Source organism: Papaver somniferum, unplaced genomic scaffold (assembly GCF_003573695.1).
Source record: "Papaver somniferum cultivar HN1 unplaced genomic scaffold, ASM357369v1 unplaced-scaffold_3, whole genome shotgun sequence".
Taxonomy (NCBI): domain Eukaryota; kingdom Viridiplantae; phylum Streptophyta; class Magnoliopsida; order Ranunculales; family Papaveraceae; genus Papaver; species Papaver somniferum.
In genome coordinates, this window is record NW_020641039.1 from 3,025,709 (window position 1) to 3,031,931 (window position 6,223).

General features: G+C 34.2%; 1 long non-coding RNA gene across 7 annotated transcripts; it reads left to right on the forward strand.

Annotated features, from left to right (window-relative positions):
* Positions 1-2,092: 2,092 nt before the first annotated feature.
* Positions 2,093-5,654, forward strand: LOC113341621. Of its 7 annotated transcripts, none has more exons than XR_003356028.1 (5): positions 2,093-2,603; positions 3,246-3,309; positions 4,454-4,723; positions 5,101-5,409; positions 5,494-5,654. It is a non-coding gene; the product is annotated as an uncharacterized LOC113341621 (long non-coding RNA). The 7 variants fall into 7 exon arrangements; XR_003356030.1 differs by having other exon boundaries at positions 4,461-4,723; XR_003356031.1 differs by lacking the exon at positions 3,246-3,309.
* Positions 5,655-6,223: the final 569 nt, after the last annotated feature.

Consider the following 6,223-nt stretch of genomic DNA (forward strand, 5'->3'; position numbering starts at 1 on the left):
GATGAGAACTAGTCTTCCGGCTGGAGTTATGCATTTTTTCATCCATCCTTTTGCTTTTCTGGCTAATCTTTGTAGGAGGGGAGCGAAAGTTCGATTTGATGCTCTTCCTTGTTTAAACTGGATTCCTAGATATGTTGGAGGTTTTGATGTGGTCGGCATATTAAAGAATTGTTGAAGATCGTTTATTTTGATTGGGTCTAAATTAGAGTGATGGATGATTACCGATTTGGTAGTATTAATTACTTGCCCTGCAGAGGAGTTGTAGGCTTGGAGGAGGGTTTTAAGGCGTTGGTTACTTTGATCTGAAGCTTTATAGGTAATCAGGAGATCATCTGCATACATTAGATGAATTATGGGAGGTGCTTTCTGTGATATGTTAAGTCCCGGAACTAATTTTTGGTTTTGAAGGTTTTCCAGGTTTGTAGATAGGATTTCAGCACATATGATAAAAATATAGGAAGATAGTGGGTCTCCTTGTCTGATACCTCTACTTGGAGTGATGTATCCATGCGATGTGCCATTTATTTTGATTGAGTACGTAACTTGTGTTGATTATTTTAGGCCTTCAGTAGGCATATTTCTTTCCCATTTGAACCAGTTACTGGCAGTCACTAGGGAATGCTGGAACTTCTGCTCAATTTTATCACCTCTACGGTACATCTGTAATTCTGTATGGTTGTGTCCCAAAACCTTAGGAAATGAAATATACTGCCAGCCAGTTAGAGGTTTGAGGGCCTTGAATGGTTGATTGTACATGCCACTAGGCCCACTACAGTGTAATAAATTACTTTTTTTTTCTTTTTTTTAAGCATGATATATATTGAATTAGTGAATGACTATTACATAAGGATATAAAATATCCCAAAGTTCATTAATTACAATCGTATTGGTAAGCCATAAATCTGCATCAACTTCATATTTTGACAGAGTAGCAGTCTTCAGATCGAAGTCGCATCGAGGGGGAATGATGAAGTCAAAGGTCAAAATACCTTCGGTCAATGCTTTTCACAAAAAAAATTGTACTGTTGGTGGACATGTCAGTGTCCATAAGAACTTAGTTGGAGGCAGATGTGTTCGATGCAGTTGATTGGAGTTGCTAATCAGACCCTTGTATCTTGTTGTTGCGGTGAATCGTCTTTTTTCTTTTTTGATAAAATATACTATATTTTTTTTGTAATAAAATAATTACCACCTCCATTTTTAAAGAAAGAAATACTATCATTTTCTTTCAATTTGACAATTCTTCCCTTGTCTCGAATTTCTGGCCAAGGAAAAAAGGATTAGTTCTTTCTTGCTTCTGAGATGATAAAGAGAGAGAATTTCCTCTATCGATTTTTAGGCTAAAACAAAAAAAATTAAAATAAAGTATTTCTTTTTAAAAATGCAGGCAATAGCTCTTTTTCTTGGTAAAATAAAATAAATACCAAAAATTAATAGAAGATGCGTGATGCGTGTTGTACCAACTACAAAAACCACAATCCTGTAGAATATATTTTTTAGCATGCGGTCAAAAAATCCTCAAAATTCCATCGCCATTTCGAAGGTCTTTTTATCAAATGTTTCCGTTATAACCAATTGCAAAGTATAGTATAACAGATTATTTTAATAACGTACAAATATTTTTTGCGAAGCTAAAAACACAAGCATAGAAGTTGTAGCATATATGCAAAAGTTTCCTCGGGCTAAGGTAAGGTATGCAAGAAAGAGTCATAATTTTGTTGCGGTTAGCAAAACAAGCGAGAATCAAGAGTCTCCAACGTATAGCAAAAAATTAAAATTCAAGTATTTTATGTAGTGTTTTTGATGGAAATTAAATATATAATCCTATTATACCATATTTCTTGATTTATGAAATTCAACTTTTCCATTAAAAAAAACTTCTGAGTTCATTCCACTAAGGTTGGTTAAGTACAATTAACCATTTCATATCTTAAATATAAAGCACAGTTTAGCTAACTTTACATGTGTTAGTGGCGGTGAGGATTTGTTCTTGACAAGGATAAATCAACGGTTGTGGTTAATCTTAGTGATATAACCGGTATGCCCATATGAATGGTTAGGGTCATGGTCCTCCTTTGCCAGACCTAACTCCCTCTTCCTCTTCCTTTTTTTTTCCTTCAGATCAATCGATTCACCTCCTCACCTCTCTACATTTCCATCTTCACTCCGTAACATCTCTCCATTCACCTTCTCCATATCCCGCATTCTAAAATATGATTCTCTAAATTTTAGGGGTTTTTGGTTTTGAATATAGTTGGGGGATTCGATTGTTCATGTTTGGGTTGGAGGGTTTGGGATTGAAATTAATAATAAGATACTAATATCTCCATGTTTCCAAGAAATTGCAGGTTCCACAAATGGTCTAGAAAACTAGAGATTTCTTTATAAAAAACTGGTAACTTTTGTTACTTCAGATTTTGCCCAAGTAATTGAAGAAGATGGTGATCCAATCGAGACTCCTGGTGGAGATTGCGGGATTGTGGAGGGGTGAATAAAATTATAATGAATCTTCTTAAGATGCTAAATGCTATGTTGGGAATTTAGCTTATGATATTGATAGGGAGAGATTTGCTAATCTTTTTGACCAAGATGGTGTTGTTGAGGTATGAATTTTCTACTTTATATGTTTCATATCTTTGTTATTTGTTGAATTTTGACTATATGGATTGTTAGATTGAATCTTAAGATGATAGAGTGCGGGTTGAAGCTACTAAACTGGAGAAAAGGGTTGGGAAACAAACATAACTTTGGTATTTCAGTAATTTTCACTTTGTTCATGATGTCTATCCACACTGAATTTGGTTTGCGGTATATTATTTTTTCTTTAGACGGTAGGGAGAAGTATCATATAGTAGGAAAGGTTAGTTGCCTTATATATATCATTTGAAAAGCCAAGAGCATTTTGTTGTATTATGATAGTAGACCCAAGAGCATTTTTAGTTTATTTGAGCTTCTTAATCGTTATTTACGAGTCCAATCCTGTAAAACGTATGCACGTTGTGTAGAAGATAAATGTCTTTAGTTTATTTGAAACTTTCGACAACGGTTACCTGTTACGTGAACTATTCACATATCAAAAATGAGAGAAACCGAGAACTAATCATACTTCTTTGCACTTTGTAAGTTATATCCTTTTTTTTTGCTAATTCTACAATCCTTTTATACTTTTTTGGGTTCCATGTTTGTCAAACTGCTTTATGAGACTAAAGCATGCTAATTTTTTTCATGTTCCTTGTTGTTCCAAGATCCCAATAACATTGAATTACCAATCATTCCTAATCTGCTCCGCAGTCTACGGTTTTGCAGTAGGTATGTTAATTACTGTGTTTATTTGGTTGTAATATCACAAATGTATTTGTTTTCTGTAAATATGTTTATGAGAGACACCAAATGTAGAGCTTTATTGTTCTATTTTGTAGTAATTACTATCAGGTGAATTAGTTACACAACCAAGGACTCACCCATACCGAGTTAAAGTTAGAAATGTGCATATAAGTCCAGACGATAGGCATAAGTTTTATTCTTCACAAGTACGGTATCCCATTTAATCCCTGCTACAGTAGGAAAATGTGATATCTACAACTTCAACATGACCTTTTTTTTTCCATGGATGCTCCCATCATCTGATTTGTTAAATAGTTGTTAATCCAAGTAGTATAGTGTACAGGTGGATGCTGTCTAAGAAGCACGGTTTTAAATTGTCTGCATACCATATACGGGGTTGTATTGTTGGTAAACTCGGATACAGTAAATGGTCAAACCCTTTAATTGCGACTACCATGATGACTGCTTCTTAAACCCTGAACCAGCAAGGAAATTGTATAGTATGAGCCATCCGAGAAAGCAAGGTTTTCCTATTAAGAGTGCATATTCATCTATGATATGTTTTGGAGTTCTGATGGTATCTTTAATTACCAGTTGAAATAGGTGTGTCGTTGCAAGGGTAAAAGTTTCTTACATTTGTATTTTGTTTGTTATTTTAAATAAAGAGAATTGAATGAACCATTCAAACTAGAAGTAGGCTTGAGTCAATCATTCGCGAAGTCAGCTATGGCATGAGACATAATAAAAAAAAAATTTGACATAACATGGTGTTTTAGGCATTTAATAATTATTACATTTCTTCATGCTTCGTATCTTCTGCACATCTGATCTTTGCTTTCTGTTGGCCTTAACGTAGTTCGACGGTTGATGGTTAGAAACTTATTTTATTCCCCGGTATATATAAATTGCAACTTTGAAATACTACTTTGATGCAATACAAAATCTGCTCATGCCACTCTGCATTGCATGTGGATATACATTCTAATGCATATAAGCTGTATATATTTTGTTGAGTTAATCTGTTGTACATCCATATGACAACCTTTATTTAGCCTAGGCATGGGTGCAAATGCATTAGCTATTTCAGTGTAATGAGGTTGTAATGAGATTTTTTTTTTCATTGTGTAAGTGAGCAGGTGCAGTATGAAAGGTAGTTGTAATGTTTCTTATCTAGAACATTAGGGAGGACAATTCAGTCATACAAATTTTTTTGTGAGTCATTTATAAGCTGAGCTTCTTCATTCCAGAGAAGATAATAGGAGGATAAATGGTGTCTGCAGCGCAATCAGGACAGGACAAAATACAAGTGAACAGACTGGTGGAGGTTGCCTGGGCACATGGAGAATGGAATTATGGATATGACTAAAATAGACCATTAGGACATCGTAAGTATAAGCAGGTATGCATAGTTTCAAAAAGTAGTCATGGTGGGCATATTTTAAAATTTGAAGTTTAGCATCAATTTAAACTTTAGAAACTAATTAAAATGGTCACATGTTTTCATAATGATAAAATGCTTACTATATCATAATGATAAATGCTTACTTTTGTTTGCTATACTTTTCAACTGATTTGTTTATCTGATTCAATTTTCTAATTTTACGTCTATTAGTACCAAATATTAGTTGGTTGCTATTCTTTGTTTCTCTTATTTCAATGTATGATCTTTGATTATGTCAATCTTCTGAATCGGTTTACTCTTATGTCTAATACAAAGGAATCCTTTTGGGGTTTCTAGATAATTGGATTTTCAAGACCTCTTCTTTTATTTTTTAGGTGGTATGTGGTCATTTAAGCAGGTGTGAGGAGGAGATGTAGCCTTGACTCTCTTAAATCCATTTTTATTAGTTTCCAGCCCTAATATTTATCCAACTGAGTGCAATTCAAAATCATAGTCATCTTCAATCTGTTTGCGTTATCTTCAAGGATATGGCTGTAGCTGACAATGAAGCAGTGCTACATGGCACTGAAGAACATGGGTTATTATCTTGCAGAGTTGAGCTTATTGGATTATGGATGTATTTTGTTCGTGCTACTGAGGATCTAGGCTCTGTTTGTTTGTCTTTTTTGAGATTTATGATCCATGTAAGTCTGCATTTTTTGAATGCAACTCAAATTTGTTGGGCTATAGTTGTTGATCTCAAGGATATTTTTTAAACTTTTGTGCAGTTGAGCATGGATGAGTATAGGCAAGGAAAGCTTAATCCTTTACCAAAGCCCTTCATAAATCCATTTGTCTTACTTTGAAGATGTTGAAGGAGTTATTGAAGTATGTAATGTAGCAACAATAAATAATAATAGAAATGTTTGTTTTTTTCCTTTACTATAAACGAAACGTATTTGATTCTTTCATTTGCCTGCAAAATCAATAGCTTCTTGCATTTCTTGAAGTGCAGAACTCAAATTTAGCCTAAAGAAAAGTGTATGCGTGTAACCATGTGACACTTAGACTTCTAGAGGGTCTAGACTCTACGGTGGAACCTTGCAACTCAGTTCCGAAGGCAGACGAGGTTGGCGTGCAGTTATAGTAGTTTGTTAGTTCCTTTTGTATTATTACGTACTTTGTTGGTTACTTGAACAAAAAATTCAGATAAAATTGGTGCCCGTGCCGTAACCACGTCACCAGTACTTCTATATTTTCAGGAGAAGTATAGTGGCAATAATAGCACCCACGTCACTATTGATCTACTCTTCCTAAACAATAGTCTGTTTCTTCTTTTTTTTCCTGGTCAAAAAATTTATCACCAAGCAAAAGAAAAACGGAACTTAGGTATCCCGATTAACTAAATGAGCTAAAACACTTTTATTTACAATAATCGTGTTTCCAAGAAGATTGAAACTTAGAATTTGATCACTGGCTATATATTGGATTTTTTTAATGAAGTTACATGTTTATATC